General features: G+C 40.5%; 1 protein-coding gene and 1 long non-coding RNA gene across 14 annotated transcripts in view; one reads left to right on the top strand and one right to left on the bottom strand.

Annotated features, from left to right (window-relative positions):
* Positions 1-7,711: 7,711 nt before the first annotated feature.
* The window catches only part of Cad86C (Cadherin 86C), a 72,784-nt gene continuing 56,385 nt past the window's right edge, over positions 7,712-24,110 (top strand). For 6 of the 13 annotated variants that reach the window (XM_086977915.1, XM_086977913.1, XM_022800954.2 and 3 more), the window contains exon 1: positions 7,718-8,252. The gene's annotated coding sequence lies outside the window, so the exon portion shown is untranslated. Of the gene's footprint in view, positions 8,253-20,605; positions 22,002-24,110 lie in introns of those variants that run through there. The other 7 variants (XM_086977908.1, XM_086977910.1, XM_086977909.1 and 4 more) reach the window with 7 other exon arrangements.
* Positions 9,876-11,225, bottom strand: LOC147758522 (uncharacterized). Its single transcript, XR_015319456.1, has 3 exons — positions 11,150-11,225; positions 10,343-10,871; positions 9,876-10,057 (listed from the first exon to the last, which is right to left on the bottom strand). It is a non-coding gene; the product is annotated as an uncharacterized LOC147758522 (long non-coding RNA).

Raw genomic sequence — 24,110 nt, 5'->3', positions numbered from 1 at the left:
GGGCATTGCTTTCATATTTATTATTCGTGCTAACTATGGCTTTGTGTTTTGTTTTAATATATATATATATATATACATATATATACGTTTTCGTCCACATCCTCTATAGCGTGTGGTAAAAGTGGTTCATAAAACTGAACTGAGGACGGTGCTTTTTACCACGTTGGGGCTGTGTATAGGCTACATTCAGGAGCGTCTCGGACCATTCAAAGCGGACCAGATTTCGAGAAAGTGTGACTTCCTGCAAGAGGCGGGCATCCAAAAGTATTCATATAACGGGCCGCTTAGTCCACAGTTGCTTGCTGTGACTCACTAGCAACGTTCGGGGGGCCGATTAGCCGAAGCTATATTCAACAGATAAACTAGAAAAAAGAAAGTAACGCAAAATTCGTCACGTTACGGGTATAAGTAGCAAATAGAGTGCGATAGGTCTGGATACGGGTTAGTACTGTTACGGTTACAATTGTGGCTATCCGTCATACAATAACCATTTGCTTCCAGCACCGTTGTATAAAAATATGGCTGTTATTACTGTTATGTTCTCGTAATCTCTACTTTTCGATTGTACCCCGTAGCCGCGTGGGTCTTCCGTTCTCTTTTTATACTTGTCCTATCTGACAACCTTTCCGGTCCCGTAAAAGTGAGTGGCTGCGTAGTAAGTGGGAGGAACTAAAAAGAAGCTTAAAAAAAAACAAGAATTTTACGCTTACCGTAGAAATTGGCAGTAGTACAGTGCACAAGTGCCAAAGAAAACATTCGCTTACCGATGTCTCCCGAATGCCCTTCTCGCACAGGCTACTGTCGTAGCGGGCTCCCTGCCACCTGCTGGGTCGTACTATTATAGAATAGCCTTATTTGGCCGCATCTGCCCATTCCCCCGTCAGCTTTTGCTATTGGTGGAGCGCGTCCACCGGAGCTTACTCTTCCCCAGTAGACAGACGTCGTCGGCGTAGCAACAGGGTACATTTTTAAGCAGATCTCGAGACTCACAAAACCACATACTCACACACGCATACACTCACTCAGGCACATAAGCCTGTACAGGCGTAATACCCGTAGTTACTCTGCTTCGTTCCGTGAAGGACAAGAAGGAATCGATAGTAAAATACAGCGCCATTGCTTCTGTCCTCTTCTCAAACGAAAATAAGAGAAAGCTAGACATGCACGAAGAGCAAGTATCCATACATACATGCACGGAGACATGCGATCGCACTAACATCAGCAATAGCAAGGCCGGCAGTAAGCAACAAGACGGCCCGAGGACTGACACGGACCGAGAACTCTGAGAGATCGAAAGAGAAACGAAAGATAAATGAATAAAATCATTGTTCGGGAAAACGCCAGCTTTCCTCTGCTGCGCCTATCCACGCTTTTGTATCGGTCTGGGACTTCAGTCACCGTTCCTTTTCCCATGCTCAGTTGCAATACGACGAAGGCGACGACGACGACGTAACAAAAGTCGGTCGATTCACTGACGGACTGAAATAAAGGAAAGTACAGTTCTGGGTAAAAGTAAGCTACCCCGTTAAGACACTCCCGCTAGTGCCAGCAGTAACAGTAAGACGAGAATATTTATAGGAAGGGGACGTCTGGTAGGGACAGCATGCGGGCACAGGGTTAAAACAAATAGAGACACACTCAGGTAGCGACAATTTAAATCTAGCCGAAGCAAAAAAAGAAAAATTCCTCTTTCTCTTATCTGAGAGAGAAAGAATGATAGGGATAGGTGCACAAAGAGACAGAGAGAGAGTTGGAAGAGATCGTGCGACAAACGTGAGGTGATTTGTAACATCGCTGTAGTGGCACTTCAATGATTTGGGACAATTCTGAACAAACACGTTGCATCGGTCATTACGCGCGATGGGCAACTAGTTAACTACAGATGTTACAGTTGCCCACTATGTTGTCGACTAAAATTGGGCCAACAAGTTTCGCTCTCGAGAGGAGCTTATGATCCCTTGAAAAATGATCGATTGTCCAAATGCTACGACTTGATATGTTTGAACAGACTTTATTTGGGTGTGACGACGGATAGAGAATCAGACCGGCGATATGTACATACACAGTTTCAGTTTTCTACAAACTCTGAGTTTTTTAAATTAAAATGTATACAATAGCTTAATATAACATCGTCTCACTTAAATTACACTGCGAGTTTGCATTGGGCCCGATAGAGGGTGTTCTCAATTAGCGGCCTCTTTGACACTTCCGAGACTTAGTCAACTGGACCGGAAGCTTGGTCGTGCATCAGCCCATTTGACAATATACAGAAATCTGTCAACATGATGCAGTTTAGCTTCTATTGATTGAATACACAGACCTTTATCACTCAAACTGTTCACTTCTGTATCCGGAGACAGGGGCACAAAATGTTCATTTTAATCATAGTAGTATTTCAAATTATTTCTGGACATTATTGTCATGACAAAAGCAATCCGGCCGTGTAGTACACATTGATGGCAGCGTATTTTTCACTTCGCAAATGACCAAAGGTGCCTTTTGGAGGTTTCTGCCAGCCATGTGTTTCTCTATGAACCACTGATGTTCTAATGGGCCTGCGTAGGTATCGCTTTTATATGTTGCTGTCTCTCGAAACAGAGCTCGTAGTATCGGAACTGCCCAAATATATTCTGAAATATGTATCAAGGTTCTGATAATGGATCCATGTATTATACTACAAACCTACACATACATCATATGTCTATCCCTAATTAAAACCTAATTGTAGAGCAACGTTATTAGGCAAATAGTGTGCATGACTTAACAAGAAGCAGTTTTCATTGATTTTTGTCGTTTATACAACGTATGAGTCTATTAGGCAAACGAATCAAAATTCCCATAATATACCCCCATTTTGTACCCACTAAACACCTACTGAAAATTGCCTATGTCGACGATCAAATATTCTACTGCAACTAACTTATTTGATCAAAATAATACCAGCTTTAGCCGGAACCGTTAGGGCAAGGTTCAAAACTGTGCTCATATATCAGTTTTAGAGAGCTCTTCGAGCTGCTACGCCACAGCGATCGCCTTAATCGATACTTGTCTGCACAGTGTTAGGCTGCCCTTTTAGGTCGGACGGTTATCCAGTGATGATGTTGCCCGTGGTTCAAGGAAAGTTGTCTGACAGGCTGTCTAGTAGTTGGCTGTGTATGCTACACCTTTTATAGAAATCTAGTTACATAGGTTAATTGCCTGGATTACCAATGAAGCAGCATCAAACCCCCATGAAAATTGAAAAAGAAAATAGGGAGACATAAGGCCACGACCTTGGCCCTAGCTGAAAACAGGGAAATAGTGGTCTTTCCGGTAACGCCGCTGGCTGTTTAGCCTTTCGCGGTACAGTATTGCTTTTTTGTGTTTCTTCCTTATCTTCGTTTCAGTACTCAGGCCAGACACCGGCTGTAGTCGGGCTGAAATGGGTCGAAGCTGATGCTGCTAGCCTGGAACCGCACGAAAAGAAGAAATCAGGCATGCCTCTTTTCACCGCACCTGAAAGCAGCGTGAAAGCAGCGTGAGGGGCCGCTAGTTTTCAACCTCTATCATTCGCTTACTTTGTTCGCTTCAATTCCCGACCGCCACCATCTACTGTCACTTGGTGAATCGTATGAGAAGGCTCATGCAGCGGTGCTTGCAGAACGAGTGATGATCGCTTAAACGATACTGTTTAGTCGGCCGGCCCTTACTTCTTGCCACATGGCTGGAAGCAATGCTACCGGGAGTATAAGCAATGCAAAAGTGCGACTCTGGCTGTGGAAGAATGCACGAATAGAGTACAAATAGAGATTGATTTGCAGAAGGGAAAAATTTGAAGGTGGGAGTGCTGCTCAGAACCTACGGAGAGACGATATCGACGGCGAAAGGCAGAGGGAGTAGCTGAGCACAACTTTATGAGTGGATAAAGTTGTGCTGCCCCCTTTCCAATGGGGACATTAACGAATGAATTGCCTCGAACAGCTCTCGGCCCTTCGAACGAATCATAGTGCCTTGTCGAGCTGGATCATCAGTCAACTTGATAAGTATTTTACACACATATACTACATGATGAAAGCGATGAGCCTAAAAGAGGCGCTCATCAGTAACGCACGTAGCAGTTGATGATTTACAATTAGTTTTTTCCCATTAAAACAAACAATTTCATTAATTTCAATGACCATGATGCCCAAAAAAGCTGTTTGTAAATCGCTTTCACACTCCATCGCCTCGAGCGTTTTTTTTTACATACAGTAATTTTCACACAGTACAATACAGTAAATTTCAAATGTTTATACGAGTTGCTTATTTAGTAATGATCAAGATTGGAGACGAAATTAATTTCTCTCGGGGATTGTATTTCTATCAGTACTGCAGTAAAGATTCTTTTCCATAGGTAATTCCTTGTCGTAAAGTAAAAAAATAAAAAATAAAAAAAAACTAAAGGTGTCGAATCTTTACTCGATCTTATTTTAGGTCACGCTTGAAATTCAGAGACCTATTTAACGCATGTAAGGACGCATATGATTTTGATACGAGGTTGATGTTGACCCGCTAAGCTCAAAGCGTCCGGGGGAGGAAAATTCACTTAAACAGAATCAGTATTGCGACACACGTTTGCACAGTCGGTCCCTGCTGTGTTGATACTTCAGGACAACGAACGGCATTTCCGCTAGCTCGATACCAGACGATGGTTTACAGAAATAACTTAAAGGTACAACTATTATGACTGATTGATTAGGTATGTACATATTAAAAAATGGCACATATTGGGAAAGTTGCCTGAATCACAAAGTCACATTTCTAAGGAAGGATATGAACATGCACCATTTGGTCGTGGAACACGTCAAGCCCAACATTTGCTCAAGGTCGCAAAACCAAGTCACTCGTTAACTTGTTATGTAATTTTAGTTTTCACTTGTAACTTATCGAATATACGAATTTACATATTTTATTTTTAAATGCTATGTTGTCGTGTAATTTTAACTTGCTATACGCTGTCAATCCGATAGAGGCAAACGTTCTCCATATTTCTGCAAGATTAAGCCCCTGGTCTTTTTTGCAATGGTTGGAACAATCATAAATTAATGCGTGATTTAGCTAAACATAGAAAATCTCGCTTTCAATTACATTCTTATAAGTGCTGCTTTGAAATCAGTTACTAGAGTTTGAAGAGAGCTTACTTTTAATTATTTTCACGGTCCTGTTGTGCTGTAGCGGAGAAGCGAACGGTAGTAATCTGCACACTACCAGTGAACGTAACGCTCACAAGGATTTTCCTTTAAATCGCTTGTAGCTTGCAGGTAAATCCTGCAGGTGATCATCCTGATTGGATCAACATGATTAAACCACTCAATAAAATGTGTTCCTTAATTACTGTGCGTTCACTATAGCTTTGGATTAGTATTTTCTTTACTCACGGCCTTATTTTTTACCTTTTTCCTATTCTGCTTGGTCTGGTCTTAACTACCTGAATTAGGCCACTGTTTGCGTGTGGTGATATTCGCGGCTGTTTCTGTCATCAAATATTGCATCATTGAAGATCGCGCACCCAAGTCAGCCATTCTGTACAGTTTTCTACCTCACTTACATTGTAGCTGCCTGCTTTAATCACCTCCTCTCCCTCTCCAGTGGGTGCCCAACGTGCTTAGCGTGATGTTTTTCCCACTTTTTGACCGATTTCGTCATCAGTGATGGGTCCTCCGCAAGTGTACCGCCCCGTTACACGAAGAACTGCGATAGAGTTTTTTCTTAACGTGTTTTGGGATGACGCAAGCAGTGCGCCTTACGCTACCTTCCTTAACGTATCCTCGTACGAGATGACTCTACTTAATATTAGCCCTCGAACCCCACTCCCAGAAGATTTCCATCCTCAAAAAACCACCTCGTAACCAGCATCCCTATCCCCTTCAGCCCGCAAGCACTCCCTGTAAATCAAGCGGCCGTCATCTTTGCTACTGCCACCACTGGTTTCCTCGTCCTGCTCATCGTCGAGCTCGCGTTGGAAGTACTGGCTTTCGTTCGCCATCGTTCCCACTGACAACGTCTCCGAGTAGCATTCGTTCGCTGGATGACTTTTTGATTACCTCTTCCACAGAAGATCCATGAAACGCGGTAGTTGTTTCGAGTTCTCGTTTTAATGCTCCGCAGCTCTGCTTGTCTAGAGGTTCCTAAAAGGACCACTATTCCGACACCCGTTAGCCACGTTTCCCCAATTCATTCTCTAATACTACCTAGAAATTTGCCCGTTGCTCCTTATCTTAGCTCTATCTTCTTTTTTCAACTGGAGTCAGAGGGCAGTCAAGTGGCAGGGGCCTTGGGGTATGCTCACGACTCAAATGCAACAATAGCAAAAATTTAAATCACTCACAGGCTCCAACGGCGGAGTCACCAGCGTCCGCTGTTAAAAATCAGGGAAGTTTTTTTTGCAAATGTTGCCGAAGTTTCTTTTCTTCACTGAATACACTAGTTTATTAATAATTGAGTGAGAATATCTATTTAATCTTAATTGAAACATATTTGGGTAAGATAACGATGACAAAGAGCTGCAAGATCGGTTACGTGATATAATAATTATTTCGGAAAACTCGCCGAGTTCTCCAAACTAAACCAAAACTTATTTAATCTATCATCTTCTACTACCTGGAATCTTTCTAACAAGCTTCAGTAAATACGTGATATCTGTTTTAGACCCAACTTTTTTTCTATTATATAAACACAGAACATACTGCCAAAAAGAGGCAATAAGGGACGCTTCTTTCAAGACTTAACTATGTCTCTCTCTAATCATTTGTGTTTCATTCTGACCAAATAAAACTATATTTAGAGCTACTTATATTATAATCATTGTTATTTAGTACTAGCATTAGTCTACCTCGACTGTGTTGCCTTTTACGAAATGACGCGTAAGACACGAAATGTCTAAGCTATACATTTTCGAATGCATTTTATACTAACGGTGTAAAAAAGCTCTATGAATCATAAACTTCTCAATTACTCATACTCCAGCATGACGTGGCTATAATCAAGGGCGGCGATTCACTTATGCGGCATGTTCCACGCATAGACAGGCGTCGCTTAGTAGTACACAAGTAGGGGGCGGGTGGTCTTGCCTCATTGAACGCTGAAGGTCGTTCAGCGAGGTAGAACCACTTCGTGGCACGGGCTACGAACACTTAGAGGGAGTAAAGATGACCAGCTTCCAAGAAGCGATGCTGCCTTTCATGCTTTCTGTGTACATCGGCCAGATATGGAAAGGAAAGGAGAATGAGATGCTTCAACTACTCCGGCTAGTAGTGTCGCTACCGTGACACTAACCTCCTAGAATTTAATTAGAAATAGATAATAAAGATCTGCAATTATACATACATCTACCAGTCTCCGTCTCTCTCGCATGTACGTGTTTTCTCGCGACTCTTCCGCCTTGACTGCTAAACCTAAAAAGCAGCAAAACATGGAAGAGAAAAGAAAAAGATGTATAACAACACCGAGTACGCAACGGCCCGACACAGGACGGCAGATGGCAAACACACCAAAGCGTATTTATCTATTTTGAAATCGGCTCCTTTTGCGAATGAGATAATTCTATCGTACTGCGTTCCTGCTTTCCGACTTGCAGCGTGAGACCTGCAGCGCACGTTCGTGTAGATGCGCGTGGTGAGCTGAGTCGATGTAAGGCGGGGCCCTCTATCTCGGGAACATTTCATAACATTTGCATAAATATTTATATAGCTTTTCACCGAGCGAGCGAGCAAGTAAATAACCGCAGCAGGCAGCGAGTGATTTCTGTCACGCCCCCTCTTCCACATGCGTCGCAGATGATAGCGGAACAGCAACGATTGCACCGTATAGGACCGAACCTAACCGTCGTAGTGGTCGGAACTTGTCAGGGCTGTGAGCTTGCCACGATGGGTGTGGATGTGGCTGGTATTGTCGCTATGAACCTATGAAAACATACAGCCTCTGAGCGCGATACAGTTCAACGAAAAGAGGTAAAAACTTAAAAGAGGAGACTGACACACGGACGGACAAAAATCAGAGGTCATCTGATTTCTTGTGAGTGGTTACTCTCACGATGGAACGCGTTATGTATGAAGAAAATACGTACATATATGTATATGAGGTGTGTGTGTGCCTGAGGACTGTTTTTACTATGTTACTATATATCCATATACTTGTGTCAACGTCAGGCCTTAACTTATTGTGCAGGCAAGGCTGGCCCAGCACGCGTTGGACGATGACTCATCCCTAAATATTTTGAGGTCTGAACGAGAATTGTAAGTAACAACAGTACTACAAACAAATGATGTTCTTCTGAACTAAAGGTAGCCTAGCATTCGAATATGCGTAAAGCAAACGCATCTCTGTTTACCGCTGATGAGCGAGCTTTCCGGAAGTTACTACACAGTTACTAATTAAGGCCAGCATGCCTTGGCCTGGACTGACCTCGCCACCGCATCGCTTTGCTCTGATCTGTCTGCGACTATTAGCTTGGATTCGCGTTAATATCATGCTAACGGTATCTAATGCTATGGCCTATCCGCAAACTAAAGTTAGAAAGATAACGTGCTACCTTGCCTAACTAGCATAGAAAACCCAAATGACATACACGTTGACTTATAGTCATTATCTTTAAACTGTTTGTTTGTAAGTCAAACCATATTGACTTGTGCAAGGAGTTCAATAGCTATCTATTTCGATACAAACTGACTCTTTTTTTTTCAACATGTGGCTTGTCGAAGTTCCGCTAAAAAACCACTTACAGATTAAGCGTATTAACATACTTGACCTCCTATACAAAATTACAAAACCTCAATAACAATAATCTGTCGTTCTACGGTTAACGTACAGCATATCTGCTACCTTGATATCGTCCGGTATAGCTGCGGTTGCATTGCATCTGCACGCATGTCGTGGCAACTGGTAATAAAGATGCATAGTTTGAAATAATAAAAATAAATTATATAGCGGAATTAGCAATTTTGATTAGAACGATTTTGCCGAGGGTTAGCTAGTCTATCGTGCCGGCCCCCGACTCCCGGCGCTTGCCACTCACCGTTTCAGAACACCTCCTCGTAAGGGGGCGCGCGCACATATATTGCTTCCTAGGGGGGCGGAGCTGCCATCAGTTCAAGGTTGAAGCGGCCCAGTTCACGTACGAAGCGATCGGAGGTCTTATTCATCTATATATGTATATGCATTGTGCTCGTTACCACACACACACATATATAGCATCGACAATAACAACAACAATTAGAACACGTCTAGTCCTATGAGGGCCATGTTGACCACTACTCAGCTGGTCAAACATGCCACTGGCCGAACGCTTCATTATGATCTATTAGGACCATTATCATGAAAACGACTGCGGCACAATAATCGTGTGTGCGTGTGCATGGGCCTACATAAATAGCGTGCCTTTGGTAAGCTAGGACGCAAGAAAACGATCAGAACTATCGCATGAGAAAATTTGTCACATGACAGATCTATGTAGCACATAAATGTGTAGCAGTTCGATCTTGTCATAAAAAGAAGACGCAACGAATGAAGTACCAGAGCGAGGAGATAGTTAAACCGAATGTTACAGTATGTGCTTCTTCGTGTCTGGAGACCGTTTGTCCTATTTGTATGCCTGCATGAGGTATACAAGCTGGCGCAAAACAAATTGTCCAGTTGATTGTTTAGTTTAGTAATTTTTTTATCGGGATTAATTGTATTTTAACGTACTTTATATGTAGCGCTAAGGGAGAATTTTCCTTTCTCTTTTGTTCTAATCTATCTGACAGTCGTTTTTTAGTAACTGTACGGTTCGTACAACATCAAACGCGTTTTTGTTTGTTACTATACTATATATGGTTGCCGTAGACTCTCTCCAAAGATTTATTCAATACACAAGTTACTGATGTGACATGTCGACTTTATTAGCATCGTGGGGTTATTTTCAGAATACCCGCTGACGACGCGCGAAGCAGGTGGGAACGAAAGGCTTGATCTACTTCCGAAACGCTTTTCAATCTTGCAGTATCTTTCTAGGGCTTGCAAGAGTTGTGTCGGTAGAATCGCATGGTGGGTAGGCAGGCGGCTAGAAAAGTTGTCGTTTATTATTATTATTACCTCTAGAATATTTGCCCGACTTAAATAGAGAATTTAGGGCGGCTCGGAATGGTTTAATTGCCAAGGCAATAGACCGGCCGTTGCCCCGAATTTTGCTGAAGCAGATAGCGCACTCTGGATCCGGGAAATTCTCGCCAGCCACTGACCAGCCGTAAAATCAACAAAAACCAATAGTGTTTAATATCTCACTTGCCACTGTATAGACACACATACTTATATCATAAACGCTAAATAAGGGTAAACTAATACTTACCAGCCAGTCGAGCTTCGATGTCTTCTACTTTAAAGTCGGTAATGTTAGCTGATGTATTTTCTCTATGAGAGATGACTTCATTCAAAATACGGAAGCTCCTTAGACCGGTGTAATAATATATCATTATGTTATAGAATTTTACAAATCTATTTTTCGTATTGTCATAATACAAATTTAAGCCTTATGGTCGAATAGTCTTTAACGGGCGTAGATTTATTTGCATCATGCGAGAAATCACAGTGTCTATACTTGGAAGTGACTGACCTTCTGGGAAGTCGAAGATATAATGACAAGATGTGCAAGTTCTATGTTCTTCTAAGAATATCTTGTAAGCTCACGCACGGACGTCAATAGCAAGACACACGTTTGCACGTTTACGTGCATGCGTTTTCTATTGTGTGAAAACACAATGGCAACTTTCGTACGTTCCATTAGGTGCTACGAAGTTTCCTCTGGTGAACGATGAACGTATACACAAGCCTTTCGTCGTCCATCGTTGGTGTCCAATACGCGCACGACTTTCGCATTGCTGTGAAAACATACAGTTAATTATTGAATGAATACTTACTCATATGAAGTACGCATACGGCAGGCTGGGTAAATTTAGGAAAAGATGAAATATAGGGCGTTATTTCTTGCATCCCGTAGACTGAAGAAGGTTTCCTCTTTGTTAATCGACACTAACATTTTCGGCCAGGCCAAAAGTAACAATTTGGTGTGCAAATCATTATGTAAAAAAAAAAAAACTACAATCATATTAGGAGATTGTTATGAATTAGGATTTAAACGCACGCTTTTTTCGTTTACCCTTGGAAATGCGGCACTCAGACACCTTCTTTTCTAGCTCCATCTCGAGAAGGTTAAACGACGATAATAGCATTCCTGTAAGCCAATAGTTGAACGTTACCAGATAGAACAAAGGATGCATTGAGTTAATCAAGACGATTAAGAACTGTAAAAAAAAAAAAATGAAAGCTACTCATTAGAATTCGGCATGAATGTCCAGCTGTTCGTTCTAAATTTCTGATATAACAGACCACCACAACTTGATGACTAACAATGGTGGTAAGTTAGTAAGTTAATTAACACTAACTAATGATGAATACATCAAGATCATAAAATCGAACAAATACAATCAATCAGTCTGTCTCCAATTGATTGATCGATCGATTATCCCCGAATTTCTTTAGGAAGCCTTCCGTTATAGAGGCACCTTATTTTATCGTCTTCCGGGTGCAAGATCCGCTTCAAATTAAGATTCTTTAATGATTGTTTTCGAAGCATAGCACTGGACCAAAAGCGTTGTATAGGGAAAAACGCGTCCTTGAAGTAACTCACCTAATGGATCGAAAAAGCTGATATATTTAACTCCCAGGGCATAGGACCATACCGCTGGTCGAGAGATATCTTCGACACTAAGCTTTTCTTCACAAAATGCAAAGCATATATGCTTTGGTACAGCCTGAAGACGTTCAATGTATTAACAAGTTATTCAGACATTTATTGCCTTATTGATCAATACAGAAGGAAGGTCAGCTTAAAATAGGGATGAGGCTAGCCCAGCATGACAGCGGCAACATTCAACCAAATCAAAATTTCTAGGTGTAAAAAAGCAAAGATCATAACTTAAAATACAGAAAAGTAACTGCTGCGTTGCAAATGTAAGTTAGAAGAGAAAGATTTATTAACAATTCGAAGACGAATATTAGTACAGTAAATACACTACGCACCTTTTTATAGTCTGCATCAGCGTTGAGAAGGCTCTGAACCTAAAAAATCAAAAACATATGTCGGCTGATCGTGGCACGTGCACCAATGTATTTGCACAGGAGACCCTTTTCTGAGTACTCAGATCCGAGATTTTATTCCAAAAAAAAACTAGAAGTCCCTTAGTAAACCTATGTCAAGCTATGTTTATCAATGATGTTTCATATAATACGTCTATGCTTTGCTGAGAATCTTATTGGTTCTACAAAATGTACAATTTATACAAAGCCATTCCCTTCAACAAGGCCTTCTATCACTAATGTGTTTATAAAATGAATAAGTAAATAGAACTTCGACGGAGCACATTTTGTCAATGATCATCAAAAAATTCTATTGTTTGCTTTACCTGTTTTGCTAAAGTAATCGGCACGAAGAGTAGTTTATGACGAAGCCTATTACTGACTGTGTTGATCGTTAAGGCGAGACGTAAGACGAACCGGCAAATACGAAGCACCAGTCGTGCGAAAAAATTACCCACAGTAACTTGTGGTTGGCACGAACGCACACATAAAACTAATTTTAACTTAGGGAAAATCACACAAATTATTAGAGAGCATTTACCATCGGAACTTACCGACAAACAGGATCATTGCAAATATTTAGCGATATTTTTATCGTATCAGAAATAAGCAGTATAATTAGTCGTCTTCTTCCTAGCTAGCTATTTATACCATTAACGAATAGGTTCACTTGTCCAGCTATTGTAAATACGTTTACCAAGGTTTAATTACATATCTGATAGTACCTTATCATGTAATGCTATGATAAAGTAAGAGGATTAGAGTTTTCAATAATCTCCATCTTTTTGATTTCCATTTATAGTAGAAATTATTGCAAAAATTACGAAAATGCATAAGGCATATTGTTCTTGACAGTCTTTTTTAACTAAACTTTCCCTCTAAGAACTACGATAACTTGCTGGACATTTGAGATACACAAACGCAAATCCACTGTGGGCGCCGTAGACTATACCGCCAGGCGACCTCAAACGCAGATCTATACCACACCAGATAAGTAGGTAGAAATGATTTCGGCAGTAAACAAAGTACATATACAAGTCAGTCATCAGAGTAGCTACGTCACAGCCGAGAGCAGTGTGATCTATTTAGACGTCAACGGGCAGATATATAAATCACAACGAATGCCATTTTTCGGACTATAAAAGCAAATTCATATTTACCTATAATTTAAACTAATAATAACACTAACTTGTGTGATTTCTTGCCTTATATGTTTCCTTCCTGTCAAACTTAGTGCCGCTAGGTAAATAAGTAAACGGGAGTGCGGCAACCGATTTCGGTCAAGCATAATTAAAGTTATAACTTTAAAACAAAAGAAGCTGTGGACATACAACGAGTGTTTTTGGAGCGCAAGCTAAAACAAGACGTTATGTATTGGACGTAGCAAGAAATTCGAGTAAAATTATGGTAATGACGCGTGGAGGCCCGTTCTGTTAATTACCGTATCTCTGGAGATCCGCGTATATAGTGACGGTTTTGAACAGCTATCTCCGTCCTAAGAACTCATTTTCTTGTTACCCCTATATCTCAAATGAATTCTCCAAGTTTCAGTGTAAAGACACAGGTTCTGGATGCTCACGTTTATGTTTGAAAAATAATTTAGGCTAAGTGATAACGATGCTCTTAGGACCCGCCAGGTGAACCCTTCTGTCACGTATAAGCGTTTTGATTACTATTCGTATTGTTACCAAATGGAATCAAGTAACGTCTGCTTATTTCGAAACGAAGCAACTAATTACAAAAAACTATTTTGAATTTTTCGGGGTTAGCTATCGGGGTGTTTTCGACCACATTCGGACTATCCCAAGTTCTTCCTAAGGATGGCTCCTCGATCTGCCCCTGGTGTCAAATGCATTTTTCTCATTAACTTCTTTTTTAAATTGCACGACTCAATTCCATAGACGTTCGTTGAACTTTTGTGAGGAATAGTTATTTCCCGTGAAGTCGCTATGACTACAGCCGTATATTGTGGTGAATCTAGAAACGCATGTTCACGCTGGATTTTTGTGACTATTTATTTTGTGTTAGAAACAAAATGTAGTATCTTTAATAATTAATGACCTCACTCATTTGTAGTTTCAATTTCTGTTTGATTTTTCTAAGCTTGGAAGTCATTAAATCTAAAACAGTCAAAAACATTGGACTAAGTCATTTTACTGAAGTTCATGAAAGTAGCAGCTAGCTAAAGATAAAATGAACTGCACTTACCGACATGAACTGTGTGTAAAAGTTAACTTAGTGCCAAACTACGACAAGAGCTTCAGGGTACTCACAAGTGTCAGAGTTAACTAACAATGATAGGCGAACTGCTTCTGTGCCTTCAGGGTAGTATGTATACTTCTACTCGTGAAGTTCTCGTATTGGAACTAACAAAAAATAAGTGCTTCGGAAATTTTTCGAAATTGGAAAAAAATTAGCACCAATTATTGTCACATATCGAAATTAGCAAAGGTGCTTCACGCCAGTTCAAGAAACTTAAAGTTATGATCAATAACAAGTTTGGAAATAAGTTTAGTTCGGGTTAGACAATGCCTCATGCATCACTGCCCTTTAACACACTGAGGCTCTGAAGAAACTGAACTTTTTAGCGTATAATCACGCCTTTGACTACCTCACAGTCTCGTGTGAAACCGTATCTGAATACGCCAATCGTCTCATCATTAATCACGGTTATCTAATGTTCTTCCAATCTCACGAATAAAAGTTCGCGCAATTTCATCTGATGAAAATGAACCCTCATCAATATCAAGAAGACAAAATAAGTCTCCTAAAAGGCGGATTTTATGTTAACAATTATCTGTTGCATGACAAAACGGTATGTAAATGTTGAGTAAAACGTGAGTTCCTTGAAAGCGTATAGCAAAAAATGAAAAATTGACGTTGCTATTTTTGGCTACGTATCATGTTCAAGTTTAATTGCTACACCCAACAACGACCAATAGCGCGAGTGCGAGTGCTAGTGCTAAAACGAAAAGGACTGATAAAATTTAGCATACTTCGGAGGGTGGGAATCAGCACGCTTAAATCTTCACCCTTACCTAACTACTTTCCGCATCGATGAAGACCGCGCAAGGGTCCGTCGAATATATTGACACTGTTTATAGACTAGCCATCAATCACTTCTGCGTTGAGGGATAACAGAGTATAAGAAGAAAAGTTTTTGCTATCATAAAATAGTTCTTGTACACCATATGAGTGAGCACATATATACATAGATTAAGTAAAACAGTTTACCTTCGGTAAGAAGATGTGTTTCTGTATAAACCGTATTTTTTGCTAATAGAACCTTCTCTTACGATTTAATAGAGATTGCCGGTTTGCATCGTGTACGATTCATACGATTAATAAATCATACTTATGACGATTGAACAGTATTGATGAGTTTCCGTAGATTTTCCTTATTCGTTGCTATTCAATCTAGAAAGCTGGACGTATATAATCATTTAGAAATATATATTCAATAAAAGATGTTATAATAAAACGTTGGACTATATTTTATGCTGCGAAATCTCTATTGACTATATCTTCTTATACCTATCTGCTATATTCCATTGACGTTTATGCTGTACCTACTTGGAAGATCAGTACGATTGCCATCACGTCTCGATTCCAAACGCTGATTATATGAACGTACTATCGCCTTGGATGATCTCAGTTATATACTACCTGTTATCTGATCTTCGTAGATCTTATATAGTCGCATATGGAACGTTAGTTCTCCTAGGTCTCGCTTTCCTATTCAACGTCCGTGTCCTCTTCTGCGCACGGCAACACCCGTTCAATTCGAACTGAAGTCCAGCCATACAAATTATGTAATTTAAGGACTACTGACAGAGCAGAGGAGGACGGCTATAAAATAACTGTATTCTGAATGATTGTAAGCAACTGTGCAGCTGGTTGTTCAACGCTAGATGTGACGATACGTAACGACGAAAGTAACAGTTACCCGCGTCGAACTTTGTTACAATTTATTTTTCGCAAAGATTAGTGTTAACGCCGGTCTTGCTAACTTCTTTGAATGCAGAGCGAATCCAAATTAGCACAAACACATAATATGGTAGGGTGCAAAACGCACGGAAAAATTATTTCCGAACCCTATCTAGTTCAAGTACCTATGTAGTGAAGGGATCTGAACTAACATAAATAGTTTCATCATATTACACGTTTACCGTAAAGTTTCTATAGAGTAAAAATTTGAGCTGATAATAATTTTCCAAAATAAAGAGAAACCTACGTGCGGGTTTGCTTAAGGCTATTTTTCCTTCGCGTTCTCTTGCGGCGTATTTGACAAAATAGTATCCCAAACTCAGCTTTTTTGTTAATATGACGATTTAAGAAAAAACGCAGCTTACTTCATCCAACAGCTTCAAAACCGCCACCCCTATATGAACGTTTTTCCTCTCGTCTGCGAAACATTAATTTGAAACAAAAAAAAAAAGTGTCGAACTCTAAAATCGCTTACCTGAAGGACAAAGTAACTGAGACGCAAAAATCGCGTGCTGGTCCTAGTGCAAACGTTTCATATAAAGGCTCACAATTGATGTTTTATGAATTTTGAAAAACAGGTTACATAGAATGTACTTAATATGCCTACAGGTCTATATTTTCTCGTTGTTATCCATACGCCAAGTTAATTATTATAGAGCCACTTAAAACATCTCATTGATGATTTACCATAGTGAAGAAGTCGAATGTATGTAGTTGTGTCATTACGACTTACGAACATATCCGTTTATCACAAAAGTTATTCGAAACACCAAAGGGTGTTCTAACCTAACCTTTAAGTTTTCCTCAGCTTGTTGTCCTATGATGCTCGTCCCGAAGGTGCAGTCACTCTGCAAATCGTAGCTTTCTCTCGCTCTTTTTTTTTCGCCTGATAAATGCTGACCACACGCAGATAAATACCGCTTCGGGTAAAGGTCTTGGTAACGGGTCAAGCCCCGAAGGACCAAAATGAACTGGGTCACTTGTTGACCTTGGAACGAAACGACGTTTTAGAATTGGACTCAATGACAACGCACCTCATCAGACCGCCTGCTCACGCGCAGTTACGTGCTCAATGCAAAATATGGTAGATATAAACAACGATTTCACCATACATAGCACTTGCTACAAACGGCGTACAGGTAATATCAATAGGTGTATGGATAGGAAGATAGGTTCGTTAACGATCCACTGAATGTCATCCAATGCATACAAACCTGAAAACGGTGACAAAGAAGCGTATTTTACTCTTGTCCGTTTATAGACTTAATAAGTCTAATCATAGAAGCTATTGGTTGCCTCCAACTATGCCAGTAGCAAGCAATACAAAGAGGGTTGACCAACGAAAGGTCGCGTCCTACATTTACACTCACATATTTCCGTTATTAGACTATTTAAGTAGGTTTTATATTATCTCACCAAAGTATCACACAACTACGTCAAAGAGAGTGGGTTATTAGCCATGGTCATGCAAAAGAAATGTGATGTTTTTTGTGGCTCAAAAAATTAAGAACACCTAGTTATGTTAATTTGCAAATAAGCAAATTTATATATTTACAATCATCGCCTGGCTTCATGTTTATGACACAATGCCATTACACGGATGGTGAGATCTCAGCAAACCTACAACACTGTATTCTCAGAACACTCGGATTCGGTGTGATTTTAGCAGCTTATCAAGTTTAAGGTCGTATAACTTGTTCTATTGCGCTCCCTAGGCAAGTTGTGTAAATTTATTAAAAAATAAACATTGTATTAGGAACAGAATTTCAAAAATGCCAGGCAACAGCTTAAACGAATATATATAAAAAAAAACGTCAAATACCACACATGGATGGAGCTGAACAACGTGATATCCTTTATTGCAGAATTCCTTAGTGATTTTTATTTCTTAGATGTCTATGGGGATGATGTTCTCCAAAAGGTTCTCAGATCCCATAGAAAAAAAATGATGGTAAATAAACCTTGGTTTTGTGTCGTCGATGAACAATAAGCAAGCGGTTTTTGTACGGAAGAAATCTTTGGTTACTGGAAAACGAGTGAAGTTTTAGAAAGTTTGATACAGCACAGTAATGCATAAGAAATCTTGGCCCAGAAAATGGGCTTATATAGATACAAAGGTTTAGCAACCCATTTTCTTTCTTCATAACTTCATTATCCGAACGATGCTTACAGCAGTAAACTTGGCCTTTTACAAAAACTTTTGTCTTGAGTGACCTTATGAATGAATAAAATCTTGTTTAATCTGATGTGTTTAATCTTTATTGATAAAGGTATATAAGAAACTGCAACGAATTTATGCCATTTGTGCCATTATTTTTCTAGGAACCAGTTTAGCCCGTTTAAAAAACCTACTTAGAGTGAGGACAATATAAGAAATGACGGTATGTTTACCTTCGAATGGTATAACTCTTCCTTAAAAATTGAAAAAAAGAATCGTTTCTTAAAAAAAATTTAACTGGCACACTATATATAATTATTTCGTATTTCAACTTCGTAAGTAATAACTTAACCGTATAGCTTAATATCTTGAGGTATCTTACAATTTTTAAGTCTGTTGTAGCACAATAGAACTAGATTTCTTATAATACGAACGAATAGGATATAGAAAACATTTTGTAATCAATAGCCTATTCCATATATCACCAATAGCCATAAAACGCGTTCAGGTTCCATTCTTAATCGTTTTTCTAATATCGCTTCATACGCAAACGCAGAGACTGCAGTAGCATATAGAATTATCTACCTTAAGCGCCGGGTATAGCAAATAATCTAAACTTTGCTTCATTTGTCTCTCATTGCACTGCCTCTAGTTTACATATAGTAAGTACCTCAAGCATGGAAAACCCACGAGCTACCCTCGAGGTGTTCTTATAAGGCTGTCTTGTAAGCTGACATTATGGCATTTCATCAACTATATGCGATCTAGACGGTTATGGCCGCTATGTGCAACACGCTTCCAGCAGCTCGCGAGCTGGGTCAAATCAGTGTTACATAGTTTTTCTTGGCTTTCGACAGACCAACCTATCATTCACGTGGTCTGGCTTTTGATTGCTGGTGTCTGGCGCTCGTTGTCCGACGGTTGCTTTGCATGCATTCGATCCGGCATAGACTTAAGTATACGTCAGAGCGGATGAAAGGTCCCAGGAAAGGGTGCCCCCTTCCTCGTGAAAGTGTCGTGGACTTCCGTTTTCTATGCCGACGCTCAGTACGGCAAAAGAAACGCCGTCACTCTCAGCAACGTATCGGCTCACATCGCAACTGCCAGTGCAACGAGCACTACGGGAAGTTGCAACTTGGAAGGCTTGCGCTATTCACAAGGAACAAGTTAAAAATGTCGGGTGCTTTCAACCTTCGGCTTTTAACCCAGCTTATATATCTCCCGAAATGAGTCTGAGCCCTATAAGCAGGCCAGAATCATTTAGATGCTCCCCGGCACTGAAACGACAGTACCTCGTGCGGTTCTGCAAGGACATACAGACTAACCTACATGTATACAGATGGCCATACTTAGAGGCAAACAGACAATAAGCGAGTTTTTCTTTACCATGGGCCAGCAGGAGCATGTTACAGGAAATGTGTTTTTGAATCTCTGCGTTCTCTTCTTTGACAGACGGTGCAAAGCCTATTACGCTTGTAGAAGAGAACAACGCTGGTCTATGATTTCATATTCGAGAGACGTTGGACCAGATAGTTTGGCCTTCGGACTCTCTTTGCCGTTATGCCCAGGAAGTCGTGTTCATGGGCGTGCTTTGTGTGTACATTTTTATTTTATATTTCGAATGACCTGGCAGTGCTTACGACGTACAGGTCAAACTACCAATGAAATGCAGACTAATCCTGCAAGTTCGCATATTTTACAGGTGATTTTATATTCATGAAAATACCTTGCGATAAGATGCAGGCGACCTAAAGAAGGTACGCTTTTCATTTTTGCTATACGATTTCTTTGTTTTCTGCGAAAAGCCCTGGCGAGCTATGTACAACGTAAACCTAAAACAACATCACTACTTTGATTAGAAGCTCAGTTTACTCTTTATTTCAAAAAGACGGAAGTTTCTATAAATCGTCAAAATGCAAACATCTGATTTGACCAGATGCCTTCTACTATGTCCTAGCATGCGAATGACTCAGGCATTCTAATGGTCCTCCTTGTGCTGATTTTTACACCAGCCTCTTTTTTCGGCGGTTTAAATGGAGACTGTTTGCTTCACAAGCATAGAGTTAGATGCCCGACGAATAGTGAGACGGGTAGACCGTGTATCGACTGAATTCACTGAGGAACCCGCGCAACTGCTCGTCACAACTAGGGGAGAGTTTGACCTTGTTGCAACAAAATTTCATACATACGTTACATATGATTCCTTCTAGAGCATCCGCATTCGAAACGGTAGAATCTTTTAACTATGTATTTTAGGAACTTATTACAAAACTGATAACAGCATTGCTTCGAAATAACCTTGTTCTCATCCGTCGAATACGGTTACGATATGTATAGCATGCACGGAAGTGCGTACTGTGGAACCGCGCGATAGTGCTAGCTTGGTATTCTATCAATGTGTTCAGTTCATACGTTGGCAAATACGTTCTTATCGTAACTGCCAACCGTTCAGCCAGCAATAGATTAGGCAAATCGATCAAAGGGTTAGCCCCACAACCCTGACAATTCGAAATATCAAAGCTGCTAGCGATGCATATTTAAACTAGCCACTAACAACACTAACTGAGGACACGGAAGCTCGCACTGTGTAAGCGTCCGTACATGCATGGCTGGCAAGTAACATCTGCACGTACATAAGGCTTTTTTAGCGAGCATCACAAAGCGTATATAGAATTTTATTGTATTTTTTTCTTATTCAAGGTGTGGCCGTCGAAGAACATTGTTCAACTGACATATTTTATGAATACATACATGTGCACGATGGCAGACTCAAACTGATAAGTTCCTAGACTTCGCATCTAGCTATTGTCATGTAGCTGACGTGAGCGCGCTGTTAAAAGACGCAGTGGCCAGCACGATACCCCACTTGGTTAGCTCGTCCACTTCGAGCTCAACAGTGCGCGCCTCTGCAGCATGGGGACGTGTTCAACCTTGAGATTATATGAGCCTAACTATAATGAAGTGTACGACGAAGGGCAGGGACCAGGCAACGGACCAACCAAGTTTTACCCTCTCTCGTAACGGCGCCACCATCGGCTCAGCATTCACGGCTGCTTGACAGTCACGTGAAGAAGTTACCTGTTTCGCCGAATTCAGTGTTCACGCTCAGGATTCTCGAGTTCACTTCGCGTGAAAAGCAGTCTAGCATTTTTAGTGACGTCGATTTTTATACTGAACAGAATTGGTGAATTATATATGAAGTGTTTCGTTTTAAATTGCTTGCGAGTCACTAATAACTGTGATAGAAGCTGGTGTTAGGATCGATAAAAGGTGGCGTGACAGAGGTTGGGCAAAGTGACGTACTAGTAAGTGAGCGTGTTGTAACAAAAGTAAAAGAAAACGTCATTAAAAGAATGGATTGAGTCCCACAGTAGCATAGCAGTCATTGCGCAGATAATGTTCTCTAGTGACTAACTAATCATGAATCCAGACTAGTGAGCAGATGGCGGCGTTGGTTCAAGCAACAGAGTGATCGTGGCTATCCTATAAACGGTGAAAGCATAGCGTGCTGGTTTCTGAATCACTCGAGGAAGTGAGGTACTACGCAGCACGGCCTTCGGGAATTTACGGAAGGCTTCGTGGCGTAATACGATGTGATCAACCAGCTCCTAAACAAATTATGCATTTTTCTTTCAATCACTGCCTCCAGCATTTACAGCGTACGCGTTCTACAACCAATGACTCCTGTAAAGGTCGTTAATCCACTAGAGAAGCTGAATCATATATCGTAAGTTCGATTCACATCGGATCGTACGTGAAAATTTTTTGTTTATGTAACATTCGAAATTCATAAACGTTACTCGCCATAATCTTCGAAATATACATAAACACTCGAGATGGCTCATAGTATTACTTGAGCTTACGTTCGTTGGGTACTATTGGATTTACTCGGAATTAGAATTTGTTCTACGTTGAAGCTTTACTATTATTATAGTGGCAGTCTCGAACGTCGTCTTTGCTGCTATGGCTCGATAGTCTGGCCTACTTAGGACACTCGCCTAATACATGCAAAAGCCAATAGCTTCTGATCTAGAGGCTTAGGTCTGACATGCCTTCAGTAGATTGTGACACCTCTAGTTCAGTCTACATACGGCAAACGATAATAGTTTGCAGTCCGTGCGAAATAAAGTCGTACGTTACGGAATCGATCGGTACGTTACGGAACCTAGATTCTTGAAGCACAATCGAGCTACTATTCTTTAGAAGCATATTTAAACTGAAACAGCCAGTTGTGTTGAAAAAAATTTTTTTTTTGCTTTTGGAAACTCCTTTCGCAGCCAATCTTGATGTCTGCAGAAGGCGCATTAACTGCAATAAAACCATTGTGGTTTCTGTGGTCTGATCCCGCAGTGTACACATTTTAGTTATATGCTACTTAAAGCTTATTCTAGTTTACCGATTGAAATTTTAATATGCCTTCGAGTACCAACGTAAATACTACGTCTGCCACTAGTTACTATTATCCTGGGAATAGCTATGGTTGTTATATGTGGTTATGACAAAAAAAATCTCGATAATAACTATATAATGGTTTACAAGTGAATAAAATATATGCAGTTAGTGCCGTAATTACTCTTTATTTAATGTTAAGAGCGCCTTCGATTTGGCATGAACAGAGATCTTTATTGAATAATATATAATAAGAACAGAATATTAATCTTAACAGAAACCGAGGGACTACTTGGGGTACCAAGTGCATTTTCGAAGATCGACGAAACGCGCGTGTGAAGCTTCAAGATCCGTATTGGTCCACTTTTCCTCTTTCTCTATATTTACAAGCTTTGTCCGCTAAGAATCACGATAAGGTCAACTAGTAAAAACAGTCTTTTTTGAAAAATGGATGATGACACAAAATAAATATGCACAGTTAGTATTCTTTAAGCCTTGTGATCACCTAAATTAGAATACGACTAAGTGTATACTAAAGTCCACTAAATTCAGTTTGCCTGACGAATATGCAGATTCATTGCCTTTCGTATCTATAAGGACAATTCCGTGACAAAAAAAAAGCTTGGCCATTATCAGGACACTGTGATGTGTGTAAAGTTCAATTTACTAAGGCAGCCAGTCGGTTTTGGGATGTGTTGCTCGGCAATTCTCGATATTTTAAAGCCGAACAGGGAACAAGTTGCGGAAGTAGCAGAGTAGATAAAATGTCCCCAATAAGATAAGGGAAATCTTACTTTTGAGTTAAATCAGCCGTATTAACTGTATTAGAGAAAAGTAAACAGCTTCGTTTGGATATCTCTTGATATGGAAGAGCCGGATATGCACGACTTCTACATAGTCCTAAATAAGGCCTTGACAAGTAATGAATAACAGGCTCCAAAACAACATTGGTGTGGGACTAGTTTCATCTATAGGATGCTTTTTTTCTACCGGTGTGTATTTTGCGAGAAAATACGCATTAGTAATTTGTTGTGTACAATCTGTGGCCATGCTCGCGTAATGGGTTCTATGCAAGTGTAGAAGTCGTGCTGCGGCCATTGGTACAGGATGTGGCTGGCGACTACCATATTTGTTCGTTCGCTGGGTCGCTAAATAGGCGTCAAGCTGACTGTTCGTTTGGCTCCCCTGGCCGCCTCCAATGCAGCACCCTCTAGATTCCTTGGTCTCTTCAAGACCTCTTCGTTGTCGCCTCCCTGATGGTTCTAAGCTGCTTCTCCACGTGGCTCATTGAATGTGTTACAGCTACGTGGAGAAGCATCTAAAAGCCGTCAATTACTTTAAAAGGAGGTGCGGTAAGGTTGCTGCCTATCCTGGGAACAGGGCATCTCTGCCAGTACGCTCCGTTCGGCGTACATTTTGCCTTTGTCCCTGCTTTTCACGCCTTCTT

The sequence above is a fragment of the Varroa destructor genome, unplaced genomic scaffold (genome assembly GCF_002443255.2).
Source record: "Varroa destructor unplaced genomic scaffold, Vdes_3.0 BEIS01000001.1, whole genome shotgun sequence".
Taxonomy (NCBI): domain Eukaryota; kingdom Metazoa; phylum Arthropoda; class Arachnida; order Mesostigmata; family Varroidae; genus Varroa; species Varroa destructor.
The sequence above is the reverse complement of the archived record's forward strand: the minus strand, read 5'-3'. Positions and strand labels throughout refer to the sequence as shown.